Here is a 24996-nt window from a genome sequence, read left to right on the forward strand (position 1 = left end):
AAACCTAGACTGTAAAATAATAACTTAAAATGAGAAGTACGTTACACAATATAACTTGAATTAGTTCCTTATGATATATATGTGCATTTAATTCAGTTAATTTTCATCAGACAATGAAGTTGTTATTGTTCTGGTAATTCACTTTACAGATGAAGTCCTTTAAATCTTCTGAAAATGGTTTGTTTTGAATCATATTTTACCTTCAGCCCATTTGTGACACTAATAAGATTATTATTTTTATAACAGGCATTTACTTGCATGTCTTTTTCCTCATTAATTGAATTAGAAACAATGTAAAATGCATTATATCTGGGCAAGAAGATTGAGAATGAGAGTGATTGGATCATTTGAAATATATAAGGGGGCTTCCCTGGTGATGCAGTGGTTGAAAGTCCGCCTGCCGGTGCAGGGGACACAGATTCGTGCCCCTGCACGTCCAGAGCCTGTGCTCCGCAACGGGAGAGGCCACAACAGTGAGAGGCCCGCGTACAGCAAAAAAAAAAAAAATAATAATAATAAATAAATAAATAAATAAATATATAAGGTCTGACAGATCTCTTAACAGTGATTTCATTTCCAATATTGAAAGAACAGGGGAAAATGGCTTTGTAAATAAGACTTCCTGTAATTTCCATCTGTAGTTATGCAATTGCTTCTCTCAAAGGAATAAAGATTGTTCCTGTGTGCTTGACTCCTTTTGCTTTCTAGGAATTTCCACATCACATGCTTTACATCATTTGAAAGATGTTAGTTTAGAGCCAAAAGCAGTTGTATGAGAACAGTAAAAACTTTGGGGAGGGAAAACAAAAACAAAGAGTCTTAGGGGAAAATAAATTCCAATCTTTGTAACTATTTTATTTAAATATGATATTTCCAGTTTTGTTTTAACTTTTTTTATATTTGTAAATTACATTTATAAGCTACTCTTTTTAAGGAAAGAATAGAATTTAAGAACTAGAATTACTTTTTCTATATTTGTAGAAACACCCTCACAAATACCATTTTCTTGCATTTCCCTAATAGCCTTAGAAATTATATATTAGTTCCCATTTTACAGAAAAATGTGAGATTTGGAAAAGGTTTAGTCATTTATAGAATCATATTCATTAAAGGATAGAATCTGAATTCCTTCATCTGGCCCAAAGGAACTTCTAAGACAATTGTTATCTCTGTGTTCTCATATCTCATGTGTCTTCAGATGCATTGAAAAGTTAAATTTCTCTAAGGTCAGTGGTGTAAAAGAGAGTACATTTTTATTCTATGTAATTATTTTATGTTAATGAATGTGATAAAAGTATGTCTCACTGTTTTCTCTACATAAATCCATTGTAATTCAGTATTTGTGCAAATTGATCTATGGTTTGAGTTTTATGTCAGATATTATTCTTCTTTCTCATAGTTACTCATCAATCAGTACTTTGAGTGTAAAATATATTGATTTCATGGCACTCCAGTCTCCCTGGCTAGTGTTAGTTTGTTTGTTTTATCTATAAATGGATGTAAAGGGACTCAATTACATTTTTATTAATCATGTTATAAAGGAAAATATAATTCTGGTACACAAATTAAAAACAACTTCAGTGTAACTACATGTGTTGCTCCCAGCTCTAGCAAGTAAAGAGAATCTGGAGAAAGCAGCCTCAGTTGGACACTATTTAGGGCTACCTCACAATGGGTAATTGCAAAGCATTGGTCACATCCTTGGTAAACTAAAGGGAGGGCTTTAATTATTTGGCAGTAGGGTCTGGAGATTCCATTGCAAAAGAATATGGGTGAAACTGTCTCTTTCTTCCTAAGGCACAAAGATTAGAGAATAGGGTAAGAATAGAGAGGAGACCATCATCAAAAAATCTACAAACAATAAATTCTGGAGAGGGTGTGGAGAAAAGGGAACCCTCCTACACTGTTTGTGGGAATGTAAATTGGTACAGCCACTATGGAGAAGAGTATGGAGATTCCTTAGAAAACCAAAAACAGAGCTACCATATGACCCAGCAATCCCACTCCTGGGCATATATCTGGAGGAAACCATAACTTGAAAGGATACATGCACCCCAATGTTCACTGCAGCACTGTTCACTATAGCCAGCACATGGAAGCAACCTAAATGTCCATCAGAGAAATGGATAAAGAAGATGTGGTACATATATACAATGGAATATTACTCAGCCATAATAAAAGAACTAAATAATGCCATTTGCAGTAACATGGATGGACCTAGAGATTGTCATATGGAGTGAAATAAGTCAGACAGTGAAAGACAAATATTATATGATATTGCTTATACGTGTAATCTAAAAAAATGGTACAAATGAACCTATTTACAAAACAGAAATTGAGTCACAGATAGAAAACAAACTTATGGTTACCAAGGGGAAAGGAGGAGGGGATAAATTGGGAGATTGGGATTGACATATACACACTACTACATATAAAATAGATAACTAATAAGAACCTACTGTATAGCACAGGGAACTCTATTAAATACTCTGTAATGCCCTATATGGGAATAGAATCTAAAAAAGAGTGGATATATGTATATGTATAACTGAATCACTTAGCTGTACATGTATAACTAACAAAACATTGTAAGTCAACTATACTCTAATTAAAAATTAATTAAAAAAATAATAGAGAGGAGAGAATAAACTGAGAGATAGATAGAAACAGAGAGACAGAGAGGGAGAAAGACTGACTAAATCCCAGGACTTCAGATACTGGATATATTGGAGTCAGAGCTGAAGAAATAGTTTCTTTTCTTTTTTGAGTTTTATATGTTTGTCTTTAAAAATAGGAATATAATTATCTAATAATCAAAATTAAATTTTTACTGTGGAGAATGCGATCCTCTGTCTTCCCTCAATCCAGTCACATCTATTTCACCTTGGGATAGGTGACATCAAGATTCTTTGAGGAAATTAGTCAAAAGGTCTGTGTTTCCAACTTGATCCAATGGGTGGGGAAACAAGACAGCCCATAGAGAATGGACAGACCATCCCTGCAGTGAGCAGTTTACACGGGGAAAAAAGTGCTGAGCCAGGGCTAAAGATGAAAATGAAAGTTTCCAGATAATTGAAGGGATTAAAAATTCCTCAGCACTGGATTTTCTTAATGTGGAGTCAACCAGAAGCTGCTCTAAGTGTAACTGAGCAGGACCCTTGGGGCCTTCCTAGGAGAGAACCCCCTCCCTCCGTGTCCTCCTCCTGCCTCTTGTCTGAAGAGAAACTTTAGCTGCCTAGGGCTTCCCCGAGTTCCAAAGAGTAAATTTAATCAGAGAAGTGAGAAAATGCAGAAAGAAAGGAAAACAGTCAAGCAAGACAAAATAATAATAGTTTAGCCATTAAACAAAGTCAAGGACCTTTAGTTCCTCCTCAAGGGCTATAGATAATATTCTGAGCCATGCCCTTTGAGCTGCTTTGCAGATACAGAAACCCCCACCAGGTGGAAGAAGTTAACTGGATGCTGCCCACAAGCATGTAGACCCCACACCAGTTGGAACCAGGTCGATGCCGCTGACTACTGATTACCTCACCACCAACCAATCAGAATGTCCACGAGCTGATCACGCACCCCACAACCCCCATCCTTACCCTGTGTTTGAAAACCTTTCCCTGAAAGTCTTCGGAGAATTCAGGCCTTTTAAACACTAGCTGTCTGGGCTCTTTGCTTGGTGCCCTGCAATAAACACTGCACTTTCCTTCACCAAGCCTGGTGTCAGTAGACTGACTTCACTGCACAGGGGCAAGCAGACCCAAGTTCAGTTCGGTTACATAAGTAAAATACATACATCTGTAAAAATCACTCCTTTTCTGAGTTTACTTTTTTTTTTTTTTGCGGTACGCGGGCCTCTCCCATTGTGGAGCACAGGCTCCGGACGCGCAGGCTCAGCGGCCATGGCTCACGGGCCCAGCCGCTCCGCGGCATGTGGGATCTTCCCGGACAGGGGCACAAACCGGTGTCCCCGCATGGTAGGCGGACTCTCAACCACTGCGCCACCAGGGAAGCCCTTCTGAGTTTACTTTTGTCCCTCCTGAATCAGAATCTGGTGATCTAACCCTTCATGGGCAGAATCTTCAGCTCACTAATTGACTCGTCCTTTTGCCACACCAGCCTGAAAACGCCCAAGTAGGAAACAAACTGCTCTCTCTGTTTCTCTCTCGACACTATAAACTGACGAGCTGCAGCGCCTTCAACACCTTCCTTACCTTTATCTGTTTCTTCAGACCTTTTTTATTCTCTGTGGCTTCCTGAAAGATGAGGGAGTTTGTCATCCAATGGAAGGGATAATAGAAGAGGAAAGGGAGGGAACCATATAAAGAAACGAGGTGAATCTCTAAGATAAAAGAAGCACAGAATAATATCCAAAATGCTGAAGATAAACTCAACTTAGAATTCTATAACCTGCCAAATAGGGGTGAAAGAAAATGAAAACGTTTTCCTATTTACCAAAGCTAGCTGACTTTAGCACTCCAACTCCCTCACTAAAGAGAGTAACTAGTTGAGCACCTGGGCGCAGGGAGGAAGCCTGAGCTCCTGCACTCTCGCGAGATCCAAGGGGGTCCCGTGACAACGCTGGTGCGCGGTGCGGCCTCCAGTGGCGCGCTGCCAGCTGATTTTCGCGCCGGGACCCACACCCCTCACGTCGGCCGGGACCCCGCAGCCCTCATGCCGGCCGGGACCCGCAGCCTTCACGCCGGCCGAGACCCGCAGCCCTCACGCCGGCCCTGGCCCAACCGCCGCAGAACCAGAATTAAAAAGAAAAAAAAGAGTAAGTAATACACATTGATAAGAAAAATAAATGCAGAAATAAGTTGTGGGGGAAAACGATAAGCACAAAATTTGATAATATGCTAGTAAAGTCAACTGCTGTATACCTAAAAGTAGGGATTTTTAACAGGAACGATGAGAAGAGACTTCCTATCACATTTATGACACAGAAGAGGGTCTGTTAAATGTGTAATTAAACATGTAAACAGCTCACATATTTGGTAGTGTGATAGAGACAATGCGTTTCTTAATTTTGTTAGAAAAGTTTAGAGGCCAATTTATATCTTCAAAACTTAAGGAAAACCACTGAAAACTAACTAAAATCTATACCTTCCAATCAGTAGAGGAAAGAAAATACAATTATCTTGATAAAACTAAAAAATAAATAAATAAAAATGGTGATGGAAACAGGGGCTGGGGGTGATTTGTTGAACTGCAGAAGGAATTTTGGGAGAACCAAATCTGTTCAGGTCTTTGGGAACCCTTGTCCCTAAGCCCCAAGCCTAGTGGCTGGATGAGGAGGAAGGTTAACCTGAATGGGAGCCAGGTTAAAATCCAGGGATGCTCTGGGTCTTTTTGCCCTCTGAGGGAAGAGAGAGCCTGGATGCAAGAGTCCAATTGGCCCAACTGGTGCCAGCACCCTGTAGGGCTGAGTCTCCTGCCATATGATGATAAGTCCTCAGGAGACAGACATATTCCTGCTTTCCAAGTTATCCTAGAGGCTGAGTCTTCAGACCTGGAGGCCCCCTTAGGAAAGGCTGGAGTTGGGTTAGGTTAACAGGCAGGCTAGCCATCAGCCCAGAGATGCCCCTGAGGCTCAACCAGAGTCTGTGAGTCAGTTTGCCCCTAAGTCTCCAGGATTATTTTAAATTATGGTAAAAAGTGCAGAGATTCCCAGGATGGGCTCCTTTAAAAGGCTGACACCATATGGAAAATGACTTCAGAGACACCCATCCGGGCTCTCAGGACCAACCCTGGGGAAGATGGACAGTTCAGTTGCATAGAAGGATGAGGTGAAAAGCCAGTTTTCTGGAAGTCCGGGTAGCTTTGAAAGAAAGAGGCAAGTGCCCTCTGGGGAGGGCAGTGGCTTCCAGAGCAGAGCCCCCGGGTGTGGGAGCTGTCAGCCTCCAGACTGTGCTAGCTGAGGTGGTAGAGGAGAGGTGCATTTGCTACTGCAGGTATCCTGTGGATTTCCATGCAAGGGATTGGCTCAGTTTTCCTTGGCCAGAATATCTTAAAGACAGGACCTGTTCTTTTTCAAAGAAGTCATACTAAAATATAATACAAGAACTGCTTCTGCTATCCCTCCCTTCTCTCATTCTTTGTTGAATATGCAACTCCTGCTATGAGTAAGTTTTTTTCAAAAACAAAATGCTGGGCAGTAAATTTCCCTGGACAAGTAGAGAGAAAAAGAAAGAAGTTAGTAAAATAACAAATCCTGATAAATAAAATGAATTAAATACAGAAATACTAAGTAAAATTACTTAATATAAAATGAAGAAATAAAGTTAACAAATCCAGTATTTCTTATTTCTAGAAAATGGTGGACGGGTCTAAGAAAAAAAAGTCAATAATATCAAAATAAAAGAAAACTATAAGTATATTTAAAAGAGAATTTAAAATCATAAGACAAAACATTTTAAACTCAGTTGAATTTCTTAATTTCCATAAAAATATAAAGAACATCATAACTGCTGTATAATGAATGTAAAAGCTGACCCAAGGATCTTTTAATGAATTGAATAAGTAATGAGTCTGCTGCTCCCAAAAGAAAATCTCTGTGATGTTTAAAGATTTATTTTAGAAAATAGAAAACAGAACTGCTACCCTGCTAATTTTATGAAGCTAGTAAAACTTGATAGCAAGGCAGACAAAAAAAAAAAAAAGCCACCAAAAATAACATTTACAATTGTAAGAAAACATGAAGATATCCAGGAATAAATGTATCAAATATTTTCAAGGGCTTTGTAGACATAATTACAAAATACTATAAATCATATCAGTGGATTATGAGTCAATATCATAAAGATACCAATTGTCCCCAGATTAATCTACAAATTCAGTACAATTCTGGATACAATTCGCCATAGAATTTCCCATAGAACTTGATAAGTTGATCCTGAAATTAATATTGGTGAGTATAGGGGCAGGAATAGCAAAGATAATTTTGAGAGACATAAGAAGTGAGAGATGCACTAACATGATATTAATGTGGTATAAGTCTAAAGTAATTTAAAAAGTATAGAATTGCTTAGAGGATTAACATGGATGAACAGAATACAATTGAGGTTTGATGAAAATTTAAGTAAAAAGGAAAACTTATACCCTGCTTATGAGAATGCACATATTTACACTTTGTTGAACAATGTAGAAATATAGGAAAGTTGAGGAAGTGTATATTGAATGAACCAGAGATTACAGTTCTGGGTGCAGGTCCTAAAGACATTCTGGAACTTGTTCACAGGGAGACACAAAAAGACCACTCAGCGTTTTTAATCACAGCAGCAGATCAGATTGTTCTAAAATGTCCATTAGTAGTAGAGTGAATAACTTGTGTTTTATTCATAAATATTACATAGCACTTAGAATAGTGTTTAGTCATTAACATACATTTTGAAAGCATAGGGTAGGATAAAATAATTAAATTGTAATAAAATTCATACACAGTATTAACATTTATGTTTAATAAGATAAAAATAACGTTATATGTTGTTTATGGAACTCTACATTCAAAGTTAAAATATAAAAACATGGAAGAGAAAATTAAACACCAGCTTCAAGAATATTTTTCCTTTGAGGATGGAGAAGGAGATATTAGGTCAGGGAAAGATAGTAAGGAAGCTCCATCTGTAATAATTTACTTCTCTTTTAAAAAACATTTAAAGATGATGTGGAAAATATTTACATTTTTTAGTCTGGGGGAGTGGGAACACATTTTTATTCTCCAACAGTTTAAAATATTTTATAATAAAAAAGCAAATGTATGTTAACAAATTACTCTTCATTCATTCATGCATTTATTCAATCATGTATCCACTCATGTATTCATTTTACAACTCTACACTTAGTGCCAGGCCTGGTGCCAGGCACAAATGATGAGTAAGAGACAGAGTCTCCCCTCTAGGCAGTCTCCTCTAGGTGGTTCACAGCACTATAATTCTGCAAGTTCACACTGGAGTCCAGAGGAAATATTTGAAGTATGCAATTTACTAGAGGTAATTTAGATAAGAAAGATGATTCTGGAAATGAGATTTGTAGAGATTTGACAATGAAAGTGAGGGAAGAGCATTTATAGACACAACTTGTTTAGATCTCTAATCATCTAAAAGGAAGGAACTTTATGATGCACAACTTTATTCTAGGACTCTGGGCCCCCTGTACAGATATACTATCTCATCTATTATTGTATTGCATGTACCTGGCAGAGTCCTTGGCTTGTGGGAAGCTTTCAAGAAATATTCAATTAGCTGAGTTCAAGCACTTTGTGCTCACTCTTTTTTTTTTTTTAACAGTTCACTGATTTTATTAGATGAACAAACATGTCCATATAATCAATGAACACCATAGGATATATAAAATAATTTAAGAAATGTTGGGAATTAGCAGCACCATCCGTTATTGACATAGCAAGAAAAACTTCACATGTTTTATGCAAACACTAGAAGAGGATATAACTACTTTTAAGACCCACTAATGCCACTGAATGTCTGGGATGATGAGAAGGGCATCTTTTTAGGCAAACCTACCTCCTTCTACTTCAAAGATTTGGTGAGCAAATCTGATGATTAATGTTTAGAAAAAATGCTACTGAAAGAAATAAGAGATACTGCATAGTATTTTAATTAGGACAAGGAGACTAAAACCCAGCTGCTTTTGCATGGCTCAACACTTCTGCTTCTATGAAAAATTTAGTTCTGAATTATGAAATCAGAAATAAAGAATAATTTTTAAAAGACACTAGTTGTCTCTAAGAAACATTAAGTGGAACACAGGTCACTATGAAAATACATCACTTTTCCAGTTTGCTTCATAATTTACTTTAAAAAGTTGTGTAGCTTTCATCACAAGTGACATACAAATTTCTTAATAAGCATTTTTAAAAGTTTAAATGTATTTCTAAAATCGAATAGATTCTTTTGATTTTTTTTTTAAACCTTTAGCCCTGTTGTTACATGTACTGTGTATCAGAGTAAGAGACAGAGTTTGTGTGAAGGATACAAATTTACACACATTTTATAGCAACTTATACCCTAACATCTACAAAATTCACATTTATAATACAAGCAAGTACAAGGCCAGGATAAAACTGTTGAATTCCAAAAAGTCAAACTGTATACTATTTTTATTTTGTCCCCTTAAAGAAAGTTCAGCTTCGGCACCAAATTCATAAAGCCCTCTTAGAAGTTTGGAAAAAAAAAAAATTCCAGATATATTTCAGCAAACACAAACAGTTTTTCTGTGCTGGTGAAGTAAAGGATTTCCAATTTTCTTCTGGCCCCTAAGTCTGCGTCGCATGGTAAGTTTAACAGAGTTCTTTCGCTGTGAGTTTGTAGGGAGGCTTGCAGGCTGAGCACCGCTGCTTCAACTTAAACCATTTCGTCTATGCTTCTTCACAAGAGGGTCAGAGTTGGATTCTTCTAATGTCCTTTTGAAGTTTGTTGGAGGGGTTCTTTCAACTTCTTGAGCTTTCATTTGACCTGGGATCGACATCTGTAAATTTTTTTGGTCCATGATGGTGTTTGTTGAATTGGTAGGCACAAGGCCAACTGACAGGCTATTATTCAAAGAATCATGTATCCTTAAAGTCAGGGCTTTAGTGCAATTTTCTTCAAGTGGCTCTGGATCTTTTGAGGATATGACTGCAGCCTGGACATTCCCTCGAGCTATCTCAGCTGGGACTTCTAAATAATTCTCTGAGAAGGCATTACTACGAACAAGGGCAGGTATGTGGTCCTTAGAGTTCAGCCTTGGCCATGGGTCCTCCTCCAGTGACTTGACTGGTGGTGTAGAACATGGAGAAGGAGTCATCACGCAGGTTTCTTGACTATTATAGGAAGGGCTATCATTCAGGTTCAGATAGAGCTCATCTTCATTGGTGAAATCTCCCTGAGTGCCCACTCCTGGAGAGATGCAGATTACTATGGCGCTAGTATTATCCGCTCGAAGCATACGCTGCCTCCAGCGGCCTAGAGCTCGATTCACAAGCATTTTGGCACAAGACTGTCCATGCTCACCCATTAAGTATTTTTTCTCCTCTTGGTCCTGGCACATTGAGATGGCATCTTGAGGTGGAATCATATTCCAAAGACCATCACTCCCCAAGATAATACACTTGTGCTTCTGGGGATCAAGAGTGTGGACACTTGTGTCTGGTTCAGGTGACACCACAAACTCACCACTGAAGAAATCATAGCTCCACAAATCACCAAGTGCTCTTGCTACTGCCAGAAATGGAATCTGGTCAATGACTGTGCTCCTTCTCACAGGTCCATTGTGAGTGAGCCGAGGTCGTTTCCAAACTACACGATTCACCCCAGACTTGTTCATCACGCTCCCACCAAGTCCTTCAATTCGTTCTCTTTCCTTGGGAAGTTCTGGCTTATGGTCCTGTGTCACCTCCACAGCTCTGACAAAATCATCCTTTGGGTCATCCTGAATCCCAAGAACCACCCCTGAGTCACCCACATGAGCCACATACATCTTCAGGCCCCGTATGATGACCACACTGGCAGTTGTCCCTGACGTGCTGGGAAAACCTGTCATAGTCTTTGGCCATTCTGCCAGTTTCTTCCACATGGCGAGATGACAAGCGAGGAAGCCTTTGCGGATGGCAGCGCACACCTTCGCCGGCTCGGAAGAGGTGAAGCCCTTCTGCTTCTTGATGAAACCCCACAAGTGCTCCCGGGCAAACTGTGCCGCCTCCCGCCCGCCGTGCCCGTCGCACATGGCGAAAAAGGCCACTGAGGAACGACGGCGGCAGGAGCAGCTGGGAGCCGGCGAGGCCCTGGCGTCCGGCGGCGCGTCGCAAGCCTCTCGGGCTGCCACCGCCGGGCCTTTCCCCGAGATTTCGTCTCCAGGAAAAGCCAGCGGTGACTGCTGCGGAGGCAACGGCTGAGAGAGAGACCGCCGCGGCGAGGGCTCTTCTTCAGCCGTGGGCTCGGGCTCCACCACGATCTGAGTAACGTCCTCCATGTACTTCCTCCCGCCCTGGTCTGAGAAGACGCTCACTCCCAGAGAGTACAGCCCCGCCATGGCAGGTTGGCCGAGATCCCGCCGGTCCCACGCAGCCCGCCGAATGCGGCGGCGGGATACACACTCGGCGCTCCCCGGCCAACTATTGTTTATCTTCGACTACGCCGAGAAGGGGGAGGGAGCGGTCTCGCGGTGGGGCGGGGGGCGCACGATGTCGAGACTTGTCCGCCAGAGCTGGGCAGAAGAGCCAGGGGGAAAGGACTTTGTGCTCACTCTTGAAGTATTTCAGCCCTGAGGAACCACAGTTGGAATGTTTGCCCTGTATAGGAGCTTCAAGAGTGATTCTATAATTTCCTTATCCTTGCTTTATGGACGCTGGACAAATGTCAGATCTCTTGTCACTCCATGGGCCATTTCGAAAAGATTATGAATTCTGCTTGTGCCACCTTGCAAAAGTGCAAGGTACATTATCTTTCTTTTCATATCAATCCAGGCAATCAGACTTACTAAAATATAAAGATCCTAACCTCTTTCATGGCCTCCAAGCTTAGTGGCCCTAAAATTGTGATGCATTTAAAAATCAGGAGTGGATGTACCTTAAACCCCAGGCATCTAATGGAATTGTAGTTCCTAGTTCCATTAATCTATTGTAATCAACAATTTCAAAATATCTTACAAAAACATCTAAGTTCCATAAAATCCACCAAAGGAAAAGGCACATTATTTACTAATATAAACTTTATTGAAATGAGACAAAGTCAGGATTATGTACATATATATAAATTAGGCAGTATTAGAAATGTTAGGGGGAAAAAAAGGATTACCAAGCTAATAAGCAGAACATTTTAAATCTCAGTATCTTTCCATTCCTTATTTAATGAGTGCCTATTATGTGCTATCTAGTGTGCTCAAATTCTGGTGTGGAGAGATAATAAGGTAAAGATAGGTCCTGGTAGAGCCTGGGGTATAACAAGAAAGTAACACACATACAGAAAACAGAATAAGGACACAAGGGTGGGAAACACTGACTCTGCCTGAAAGCTAGAATAGAGAACACTTGCTTGAATCTTGAGGCCTGGGGCTAGGACCTCGTGAGCCATGAACAATCCAAATTTATCATGAAGATAATTAAAAACAATGCAGATTTTTTTTTTTTTTTTTTTTTTTTTTTTTTTTTTTTTTTCTTTTTGCGGTATGCGGGCCTCTCACTGTTGTGGCCTCTCCCGTTGCGGAGCACAGGCTCCGGATGCGCAGGCCCAGCGGCCATGGCTCACGGGCCCAGCCGCTCCGCGGCATATGGGATCCTCCCAGACCGGGGCACGAACCCGTATCCCCTGCATCGGCAGGCGGACTCTGAACCACTAACAATGCAGATTTTTAAAAATTAAATCATATAGAGAATAAAGCTTTAGTTGCAATTCTTGCACAAATTGGTTACATTATCTGCAACAGAGTCAAGCCTTATTGGCTTAGTCATTCAATCATAATCAATTGTATTAAAGTTTTGGATAAAACCTTCTGTCATTGCTGCCTTCTTCTAAAGCTGACTCAGTTTTTTTTTCTAACATGCACTATTTCTTTATTGTTTTCACCACAGTTATTGATTTAAAGAGCATTTATTGCATTTCAAAGAAGATTTAAGAACCTTCCAGAAGCTCTGTGATAAGAAAATACATCATTTGTTTCCATAGAAATGCTCTTGTATATGCTGTTCACTGTATGTGCTTGAGCAAGATTTCAGAACATTTGGTGTTCTGAGGTTGAAATGTGCCCCCACAAAGCAGAACAACTGCAAAATACTGCCCTCTGTTGAAAAATGCCCAGTATGCAAATCAATCCTTGGAAGGTAGATCAAAAAATTACACCTACACTAGTAAGAGATGATTTGAAGAGCTGAAAAAAAATGGATAGGATCTGTGAAGAATTGATAACTTTTCCAGATTTGAATCAAAAAGTACAAGATCAAAGGAAAAGATAAATTTGAATAGTTTAAAAGGATAAAACTACATTGAAAGGTATTAAGCTAAAGTAGAGTAACAACTTACATGGAAAAATATTTTCTCTGTGTATGACACATGAGTGGATAATTTCTATAATTTTAAGTAGCTTATATAAAGCATCAAGATGCCAAAAGATAATTAAGGAAATAATACTGAAGGTACTTCACATAGGAGGTCACAGAAATCATAATATAAGATTTATATATTTAATATATAAATGTTAATACTCTAGCAATTTTAGAATTGAAATATGCATCTAAAAATATTTACACTCAGTGCTGGAGAGGTAGTTATAAAACAGTAAACTTTTAGGGCTGAACTTTATTAACTGGTATAAACCTATTGTAACTCAATATAGCAATAAGCTGAAATTGGTATTTGATTAAGGAAATGATTCAAAAGCTCTAGGTAAGAAGATACCATTTATAATTGCAAAACACAAAAATGAAAACAAATATATATCCTAAGAAATATTCTTTAATATTATGTTATATCAAAATTATGGAGTTTCTGAGAATTTCTTGGGGATCCAGTGGTTAGGACTCCACGCTTCCACTGCAGTGGGCATGGGTTTGATCCCTGGTTAGGGGGAATTAATATCCTGCAAACCTTACAGCACGGCCAAAACAAAAGATAAAAAACAAAAAGACAACTATTTAAAAAAAAATTATGAAGTTGTTAAAGATGATGACTACTGTGATAGGATGAATAACTGTCCCAACCAAAGAAACAAAAGAAAGATGTACACCTGTGAATATGTTACTCTACATGACAAAACATGTTTTGCATATATAAGTAAGGTCACAACCCTTAAGAAGGGAGATAATTTGGCATTATCTAGGTGGGTCCAATCTAATCACATAAGCCTTCAAAATCAGAGAAAACTCTCTAGCTGAAGTGAGAGATGGCAGCAGAAGTAGAATATAGGTGACAGAAATGGAAATCAGAGAGATTCCGAATGTGAGAAGGATTTGACATGGCATTGCTGGTTCTAAGATACATGGGGCTCCAGGCAAGGACCAGAGAGAATACTGTAGGAACTAAGGATGCCCTCCCACTAGCAGTCAGTAAGGACATGCATATGACAGTCTTAAAACCACAAGGTGCTGAATTCAGCTAACAATCTGAATGAAGTTGGAAGCAGATCCTTCCACAGTCTCCAGTAAGGAATAAGCCCTGCCATCACCTTGATTTAGACCCTATAAGACCTGGGGCTGAGGAATCAACCCAGCCTTGGACTTCTGACCTACAGAACTGTAAGATGATAAATTTATGTTGTGTGAAGCCCGAAATTTACAGTAATTTGTTACAGCTATAACAGGAAACAAACATAATATGAAGATTATGTAGAAAAATATAAAGTAACCATGCCAGTATGCTTCATGAAAGAGCAGAACACTAACACTCACAAACACTCTCTCTTACATATATGCACACACACACAAAAAAAACAATACACAGATCTATACACAGACCATTCTCTAACTAAATAAAATATAGAAAAACAACTATGAAAGGAAAAAAAATGTGTTTAAGTTCTAGAATTGGGGGTTTTAAAATGATTATTTGAAATTATTAATTTAATGTTGTATTGTCCCTTTATTATAAATTTAAACATTAGTATAAAGTATAGATAATAAAAATATGAAAAGAAAGGTTTTCTTAAACCAGTACCTTTGATGAGGGTGTGTGCTGTCTTCCTAAGACTATACGTCCTCCTGTGGAGAATGTGAGGCAGCTACACACAGATATAGGTGAACTTGTGTGTGTGTCCAGCCTTCTAAATTGTTCAACTCTATATAGCTGCTGCCAGGTGATTCCTGAAACAGATTTAGCCCCACTTTTAGTTTTATGACCAATTCTCCACTCTGTCCACGAAACAGATAACTCTGGAGAACTAGTTTAGCCTGAAGAAGAGTCATTTTCTGATCTTATGCCTCAACTTTAATGATTAGACTCATGATGTGCTCCTTGAGAAGAACCCTTCCCGGAGTCAGTTCAAAAAACAGGGTATGCTTCTTTTTGTGAGTGTGCCTATGTCCTAATATCAGAATCTCCCCTTTCTCCCTGCATAGAATATTAGAAGGGCAAACAAGGGTGCTGACCAGCTATAGATATACGGAGTTTGATCCAGAGAGACTCTGCTATGGCAAGTATATGGACTGAGATACTTCAAGGTAGGGAAAGCCAATGATAAATTAAATCCAGAGTCATTGGAGAGGATTGAGGAATTAACTCAAAGTAATATAAACAGAATAGAGATATTAAATACTGAAGCAGATCTGAAATAAGCTAGGTAGGTCCGGGATGATATCCATAATCACTGGATTTTGGAATTGTGTGTTAATGGGCATGCAGCACTCCATATAGGGTCAAGCTACATGTCAAGTTAAGCATTTGTCCCAGTAAACTGCCAGCACTCCGTCTCTTCTGGTTCTGTGGCCATGCTTTGTTTTCATTTGAAGTTATGCAATTCTGTTCTCAGTTGTTGACCCCATGGTCAAACATTGATGACTGTTGAGATCTCCTATGTATGGCATTTTCCCCAGTGTCCTGGTCCGCTGCAATTTGAGGGCCAGAAAATTGTATTTGAATCAAAGAAAACAAAAGGCAGTAGGAATGCTTGAGTAGTCTTGACCACTCTGCCGAGCTCTCTTCTGATCTACGACTGCGTTATGCATTTTCAGCTCCCTTTCATTTTTACCATTACAATGTGTGGCTCTCATCTTTCCCTCTCTGAATCTGTCGGAGCTTAAAAGTAAATACCTCGGGCTTCCCTGGTGGCGCAGTGGTTGAGAATCTGCCTGCCAATGTAGGGGACACGGGTTCGAGCCCTGGTCTGGGAAGATCCCACGTGCCGCGGAGCAACTAAGCCCATGCGCCACAGCTACTGAGCCTGCGCGTCTGGAGCCCATGTTCCACAACAAGAGAGGCCGCGATGGGCTTCCCTGGTGGCGCAGTGGTTGAGAGTCTGCCTGCTGATGCAGGGGACACGGGTTTGTGCCCTGGTCCGGGGGGATCCCACATGCCGCGGAGCGGCTAGGGCCATGAGTCATGGCTGCTGAGCCTGCGCGTCCGGAGCCTGTGCTCCGCAACGGGAGAGGCCACAACAGTGAGGCCCATGTACTGCAAAAAAAATAAAAATAAAAAAATAAAAGAGAGGCTGCGACAGTGAGAGGCCCGCGCACCACAATGAAGAGTGGACCCCGCTCGCCGCAACTAGAGAACTAGAGAAAGCCCTCCCACAGAAACGAAGACCCAACACAGCCAAAAATAAATAAATAAATTAATTAATTAAAAAGAAAAATGTAAATACCTCAGAAATTAGGGCAGGCAAAGATATAAAAAAGTAAAAGAACTTCCTTGGGGGACACAGAGAGAAGCCCATCTTCCCTACATGTGAGTGGGATTGAAGAGAGCTGTCAGGAGGGAACAGACCAAACAAAGGCTGCCCAGGGACACTCATGTCCCTTTATGCTCAGCTAATGAATCAGAAGTTGGCAACAGACTTTGATGGAATGACTTTGTTAGAGCCAGAAAGTGGCTAGCCTCTGTCCTTGAAAGTTCTAAGGAAAAAGAAACTTCTGGAATTATAAGGTATTTATAGCTACTGCTGTTACCTTAGTTCAAGTCACTGTCTTGTTGTCTGAATGACATAATAGATGATATACCTACTTTCCTTCTGCCCCCTCCAATATAATCTATTAAAAGCTAAATCAGATGATAGCATTTCCCTAAAACTTCTCAATTACATCCAGAAAAAAAATTAAAACTTGACTATGACCTACAAGACACTCATGATGTAGCCCAACCTAACACTCAGACTTCATCTCTTATTATTCACTTTTTACTCACTAAGCTCTAGGAGATTATATCCCCATCACCTTGCATGCTTCATAATTCTTTGTAATATTATACTTTACATAGTAATCATGTCTAGCTAAATTTATTTATTTATTTATTTGCTTATTTACCTACCTGCTGTTTCTTATGAGTTGTGAAAGTTGGTTGGTAACATCTTTGTCCCTCAGTTTCTATAGCTACAAAATAGGGACAATAATAAAAATATCATCTGGGCATGTTTTCCTGCCTTCCCTAGATGTGCCTTTCTCAATTTTAACAGAAGGTACTTCGTGATTGTGTCTGAAAAAATGCTAGACACTTTCTATGTCACGAGGTGGAAGGGGTATGGAAGCAAATGAACAACCATCTTTGTTCTCTGAGACATAGGTCCCTTGATGAGAGCAACATGAACGTGTATGATTATAAAAACAGAATGCAACAAATTCTGGCTGAGGCTCTATTGTTAAGGACCTATAACTGAATTTGAGGTAGACTTTTGTCTGTATGGTAAACAAAGGAATTACAATAATTAGGGCCATATATCCTGTGCTAGGTAGGAAACACACATCATCACACTTCACCCTCTCAGCAATCAGGCAAGGTTGGTTTTACATCACCAATAGAGGAGCATAGTCTCAGGAAGCTGAGACTGAAAGTTAGATGATCAAAGTTATAAAGTATAGAGCAAGGCCTGGAATGAGAGCCTATTGATTTCCAAACCCACACTTGTTCTTCCATGTCATACTCCTACCCATGACTCTACTGGGTTTAGAAGCAAACCCACATGAAAGAATTGAAGGGCACATAAGAAATTGTATGGGTCAGGATCTATTTCCAACTCTGCATGTGTAAGTTTTATTTATTTATTTTTATTTATTTTTAAATTGAAGCATAGTTTATTTGCAGTACTGTATTAGTTTCAAGTGTGCAACATAGTGATTCAATATCTTTATAGATTTTACTCCATTCAAAGTTATTACAAAACAATGGCTGTATCTCCTTGAGCTGTAAAATATGTCTCTGTTGGCTTATCTATTTTACACATAGTAGTTTGTATCTCTTTATTCCATATCCCTATCTTGCCCCTCCTCCTTCCCTCTCCCCACTGGTAACCACTAGTTTGTTCTCTATATCTGTGAGCCTGTTTCTGTTTTGTTATATACATTCATTTTATATTTTAGATTCCACATATAAGTGATAACATACAATATTTGTCTTTCTCTGCTTTATTTCACTAAGCATAATACTCTACAGGTCCAATCACGTTGTTGCAAATGGCAAACTTTCATTCTTTTTTTTTGTGGTTGAGTAGTATTCCATTGTGCATATATATGTGTGTGTATATATGTATCTCACATCTTTTTTATCCATTCATCTGTTGATGGATACTTAGGTTGCTTCCATATCTTAGCTGCTATGAACATTGGGGTGCATGTATCTTTTCAAACTAGTGTATTTATTTTCTTCAGATATATACCCGGGGTGGAATTATTGGATCTTATGGTAGTTCTATTTTTAGTTTTTGAGGAACCACCATACTGTTCTCCATAGTGGCTGCACCAATATACATTCCCACCAACAGGGTACAGGGTTCCCTTTTCTCCACATCCTCACCAACATTTATTATTTGTAGACATTTTGATGATACCCATTCTGACAAGTGTAAGGTGATATTTCATTGTGGTTTTGATTTGCATTTCTCTAATTGTTAGTGATGTTGAGCATTTTTTCATGTACTGGTTGGCCATCTGTATCTCTTCTTTAGAAAAATTATTCATGTCTTCTGTCCATTTTTTAATTGGGTTGTTTGTTTTTTTTTGATATTGAGTTGGAAGAGCTGTTTGTATATTTTGGATATTAACCCCTTACCAGTCATATCATTTGCATGATTCTCCCATTTATTAGGTTGTCTTTTTGATTTGTCAGTTTTTTCCTTTGCTGTGCAAAAGCTTTTGAGTTTAATTAAGTCCCACCTGTTTATTTTTGCTTTTATTTCTTTTGCCTTAGGAGGAAGATTCAAAAAAATATTGCTACAATTTATGTCAAAGAGTGTTCTGCTTATGTGTTTTCTAGGAGTTTCAGGGTTTCGGGTCTTACATTTAGGTCCTTAGCTCATTTTGAGTTTATTTTTATATATGGTGTGAGGAAATGTTCTAATTTCATTCTTTTACATGTAGCTGTCCAATTTTCCCAGCACCACTTATTGAAGAGACTCTTTTCTCCACTGTCTATTCTTCCCTCGTTTGTCATAGACTAATTGATCACGGGTGTGTTTGTTTATTTTTGGGCTCTCTATTCTATTCCATTGATTTATGTTTCTGTTTTGGGGACAGAACCATATTATTTTGATTACTGTAGATCTGTAGTATAGTCTGAAGTCAGGAAGCATGACACATCCAGCTTTGTTTTTTTCTTTTTCTCAAGATTGCTTTGGTAATTTGAGGTCTTTTGTGGTCCCATATAAATTTAGGATTATTTGTTCTAATTCTGGGGAAAATGTCATGAGTGTTTTATAGGGATTGGATATAATCACCAGGGTAAGTGCCACTAATGACTGTCTCCACCATGCTCAGACACCATTCTGAGTTGGAGCCACCTCTGTGTCTGATGGCCAAGTTCTTTCCTCAGTCATGGTAGCCCTCATTCCATAATTGAGCTCCAATGTGAAGCAGGCAGGGCTGGAGAGTTCACTTGGCTCAGGCTGTGGCACCTGCTAGGGCAGTCACAGGATACAGTCAACCACCTGTGCAATCTGCCTTCTCCACCCTGTTTCAGGAGTAAGCAAGTACGCATGCATGCTCCTTAGGAGGGGAGTCTACGCTTCCCACAGCCCTCCTGTTATTACCACTGGCCTTCCAACCAGCCAAGGAGGTTTGTCTTTCTTGTATCAGACCCCAGGAATATGGCACCTAATGTGTGGCTAGAACTCTCACTCCCCAGGGAGGATCTTTGCCCGTGTGTAATCTCCCTTTTCCTCTGGTCCCCTTCCTTGGGCACAGGCCCCAACCTGATCCCTTCTCTTCCTTTACTACCTCATTCTGTGTGGATCTTTATTACCGCCTTGGTTGTACAGGAGTCTTTCTGCCAGTTTCGAGTTTGTTTTCAGTGAGAATTGTTCCTCACGTAGATGTATTTTTGATGTGTTCATGGTGGGGAGGTGAGTTTCAAGTCCACCTACTCTTTCATCTTGATCTCCTCCCAGCTTAAGAGTTTTAAATGTACAATTAAGGTTGGTCCTCTTCTCCCTCCTAGAGAGCAGGGATTAAAGCATTTTTTGTAACCTCCCTTTAACTCTGCCAGTGGTGGCACAGGCAGTGTGGAATATCAGCTTTGGAGTCAATTGAAGCTCAATTCTGTCATATGTTAGTGTGTGATCTGGGCTGCCTACTTATCCTTCCTAAGAATCAGTTTCCCATCTGTAAAGTGAAATAAAACATACATCAAGCTGTTATAAAAATTAAATCAGAGACTTCCGGGTAAGATGGCGGAAGAGTAAGACGCGGAGATCACCTTCCTCCCCACAGATACACCAGAAATACAGCTACACGTGCAACAACTCCTACAGAACACCTACTGAACGCTCGCAGAAGACCCCAGACCTCCCAAAAGGCAAGAAACTCCCCACATACCTGGGTAGGGCAAAGCAGAGAGATTCCCGCAGAGAGGAGCGGTGCCGAGCGGCACTCACCAGCCCGAGAGGCTTGTCTGCTCCCCCGCCAGGGCGGGCGGCGCTGGAGCTGAGGCTCGGGCTTCGGTCAGAGCGCAGGGAGAGGACTGGGACTGGCGGCGAGAACTCAGCCTGAACGGGGCTAATGTGCCACAGCTAGCCGGGAGGGAGTCCGGGAAAACTCTGGAGCTGCCGAAGAGGCAGGAGACTTTTTCTTCCCTCTTGGTTTCCTGGTGCGCGAGGAGAGGGGATTAAGAGCGCCGCGTAAAGGAGCTCCAGAGACGGGCGCGAGTCGCGGCTGAAAGCGCGGAGCCCAGAGACGGGCGTGGGACGCTGGGGCTGCTGCTGCCGCCGCCAAGAAGCCTGTGTGCGAGCGCAGGACACTGTCCACACCGCCCTTCCGGGAGCCTGTGCAGCCTGCCACTGCCGGGGTCCCGGGATCCAGGGGCTGCTTCCCTGGGAGAACGCACGGCGCGCCCCGGGCTGGTGCAACATCACGCCGACCTCTGCCGCTGCAGGCACGCCCCGCACTCCGTGCCCCTCCCTCCCGCCCGGCCTGAGTGAGCCAGAGTCCCCGAAGAGGCTGCTCCTTTAACCCTGTCCTGTCTGAGCGAAGAACAGACGCCCTCCGGGGACCTACACGCAGAGGCGGGGCCAAATCCAAAGCTGAGACCCAGGAGCTGTGAGAACAAAGAAGAGAAAGGGAAACCTCTCCCAGCAGCCTCAGAAGCAGCGGATTAAAGCTCCACAATCAACTTCATGTACCCTGCATCTGTGGAATACATGAATAGACAACAAATCATCCCAAATTGAGGAGCCAGGAGTCAGTGCTGTGCCTCTGAGGTGGGAGAGCCAACTTCAGGACACTGGTCCACAAGAGACCTCCCAGCTCCACATAATATCAAACGGCGAAAATCTTCCAGAGATCTCCATCTCAACACCAGCACCCAGCTTCACTCAACGACCAGCAAGCTACAGTGCTGGACACCCTATGCCAAACAACTAGCAAGACAGGAACACAACACCACCCATTAGCAGAGAGGCTGCCTCAAATCATAAAAAGTCCGCAAACACCCCAAAACACACCACCAGACGTGGACCTGCCCACCAGAAAGACAAGATCCAGCCTCATCCACCAGAACACAGGCAGTAGTCCCCTCCACCAAGAAGCCTACACAACCCACTAAACCAACCTTAGCCACTGGGGACAGACACCAAAAACAACGGGAACTACGAACCTGCAGCCTGCAAAGAGGAGACCCCAAACACAGTAACATAAGCAAAATGAGAAGACAGAAAAACACACAGCAGGAGAAGGAGCAAGATAAAAACCCACCAGACCTAACAAATGAAGAGGTAATAGGCAGTCTATCTGAAAAAGAATTCAGAATAATGATGGTAAAGATGATCCAAAATCTTGGAAATAGAATAGACAAAATGCAAGAAACAGTTAACAAGGACCTAGAAGAACTAAAGACGAATCAAGCATCGATTAAAAACACAATAAATGAAATAAAAAATACTCTAGATGGGATCAATAGCAGAATAACTGAGGCAGAAGAACGGATAAGTGAGGTGGAAGATAAAATAGTGGAAATAACTGCTGCACAGCAAAATAAAGAAAAAAGAATGAAAAGAACAGAGGACAGTCTCAGAGACCTCTGGGACAACATTAAACGCACCAACATTCGAATTATAGGGGTTCCAGAAGAAGAAGAGAAAAAGAAAGGGACTGAGAAAATATTTGAAGAGATTATAGTTGAAAACTTCCCTAATATGGGAAAGGAAATAGTTAATCAAGTCCAGGAGGCACAGAGAGTCCCATACAGAATAAATCCAAGGAGAAATACACCAAGACACATATTAATCAAACTGTCAAAAATTAAACACAAAGAAATCATATTAAAAGCAGCAAGGCAAAAACAACAAATAACACACAAGGGAATCCCCATCAGGATAACAGCTGATCTCTCAGCAGAAACTCTACAAGCCAGAAGGGAGTGGCAGGACATACTTAAAGTGATGAAGGAGAAAAACCTGCAACCAAGATTACTCTACCCAGCAAGGATCTCATTCAGATTTGATGGAGAAATTAAAACGTTTACAGACAAGCAAAAGCTGAGAGAGTTCAGCACCACCAAACCAGCTTTACAACAAATGCTAAAGGAACTTCTCTAGGCAAGAAACACAACAGAAGGAAAAGAACTACAATAACGAACCCAAAACAATTAAGAAAATGGGAATAGGAACATACATATCAATAATTACCTTAAATGTAAATGGACTAAATGCTCCCACCAAAAGACACAGACTGGCTGAATGGATACAAAAACAAGACCCATATATATGCTGTCTACAAGAGACCCACTTCAGACCTAGAGATACATACAGACTGAAAGTAAGGGGATGGAAAAAGATATTCCATGCAAATGGAAACCAAAAGAAAGCTGGAGTAGCAATTCTCATATCAGACAAAATAGACTTTAAAATAAAGACTACTAGAAGAGACAAAGAAGGACACTACATAATGATCAAGGGATCAATCCAAGAAGAAGATATAACAATTGTAAATATTTATGCACCAAACATAGGAGCACCTCAATACATAAGGGAAATATTAACAGCCATAAAAGGAGAAATCGACAGTAACACAATCATAGTAGGGGACTTTAACACCCCACTTTCACCAATGGACAGGTCATCCAAAATGAAAATAAATAAGGAAACACAAGCTTTAAATGATACATTAAACAAGATGGACTTAATTGATATTTATAGGACATTCCATCCAAAAACAACAGAATACACATTTTTCTCAAGTGCTCATGGAACATTCTCCAGGATAGATCATATCTTGGGTCACAAATCAAGCCTTGGTAAATTTAAGAAAATTGAAATTGTATCAAGTATCTTTTCCGACCACAATGCTATGAGACTAGATATCAATTACAGGAAAAAAAGCTGTAAAACATACAAACACATGGAGGCTAAACAATACACTACTTAATAACGAAGTGATCACTGAAGAAATCAAAGAGGAAATTAAAAAATACCTAGAAACAAATGACAATGGAGACACGACGACCCAAAACTTATGGGATGCAGCAAAAGCAGTTCTAAGAGGGAAGTTTATGGCAATACAATCACACCTTAAGAAACAGGAAATATCTCGAATAAACAACCTAACCTTGCACCTAAAGCAATTAGAGAAAGAAGAACAAAAACATCCCAAAGTTAGCAGAAGGAAAGAAATCATAAAAATCAGATCAGAAATAAATGAAAAAGAAATGAAGGAAACGATAGCAAAGATCAATAAAACTAAAAGCTGGTTCTTTGAGAAGATAAACAAAATTGATAAACCATTAGCCAGAATCATCAAGAAAAAAAGGGAGAAGACTCAAATCAATAGAATTAGAAATGAAAAAGGAGAAGTAACAACTGACACTGCAGAAATACAAAAGATCATGAGAGATTACTATAAGCAACTCTATGCCAATAAAATGGACAACCTGGAAGAAATGGACAAATTCTTACAAATGCACAGCCTGCCAAGACTGACTCAGGAAGAAATAGAAAATATGAATAGACCAATCACAAGCACTGAAATTGAAACTGTGATTAAAAATCTTCCAACAAACAAAAGCCCAGGACCAGATGGCTTCACAGGCGAATTCTATCAAGCATTTAGAGAAGAGCTAACACCTATCCTTCTCAAACTCTTCCAAAATATAGCAGAGGGAGGAACACTCCCAAACTCATTCTACGAGGCCACCATCACCTTGATACCAAAACCAGACAAGGATGTCACAAAGAAAGAAAACTACAGGCCAATATCACTGATGAACATAGATGCAAAAATCCTCAACAAAATACTAGCAAACAGAATCCAACAGCACATTAAAAGGATCATACACCATGATCAAGTGGGGTTTATTCCAGGAATGCAAGGATTCTTCAATATACGCAAATCAATCAATGTGATACACCATATTAACAAGCTGAAGGAGAAAAACCATATGATCATCTCAATAGATGCAGAGAAAGCTTTTGACAAAATTCAACACCCATTTATGATAAAAACCCTGCAGAAAGTAGGCATAGAGGGAACTTTCCTCAACATAATAAAGGCCATATATGACAAACCCACAGCCAGCATCGTCCTCAATGGTGAAAAACTGAAACCATTTCCACTAAGATCAGGAACAAGACAAGGTTGCCCACTCTCACCACTCTTATTCAACATAGTTTTGGAAGTTTTAGCCACAGCAATCAGAGAAGAAAAGGAAATAAAACGAATCCAAATGGGAAAAGAAGAAGTAAAGCTGTCACTGTTTGCAGATGACATGATACTATACATAGAGAATCCTAAAGATGCTACCAGAAAACTACTAGAGCTAATCAATGAATTTGGTAAAGTTGCAGGATACAAAATTAATGCACAGAAATCTCTGGCATTCCTATATACTAATGATGAAAAATCTGAAAGTGAAATCAAGGAAACACTCCCATTTACCATTGCAACAAAAA

General features: G+C 40.1%; 1 pseudogene; it reads right to left on the reverse strand.

Annotated features, from left to right (window-relative positions):
• Nucleotides 1-9199: 9199 nt before the first annotated feature.
• On the reverse strand, nt 9200-11019 carry LOC132493882 (protein phosphatase 1D-like; annotated as a pseudogene).
• Nucleotides 11020-24996: the final 13977 nt, after the last annotated feature.

The sequence above is a fragment of the Mesoplodon densirostris genome, chromosome 7 (genome assembly GCF_025265405.1).
Source record: "Mesoplodon densirostris isolate mMesDen1 chromosome 7, mMesDen1 primary haplotype, whole genome shotgun sequence".
NCBI classification, from domain to species: domain Eukaryota; kingdom Metazoa; phylum Chordata; class Mammalia; order Artiodactyla; family Ziphiidae; genus Mesoplodon; species Mesoplodon densirostris.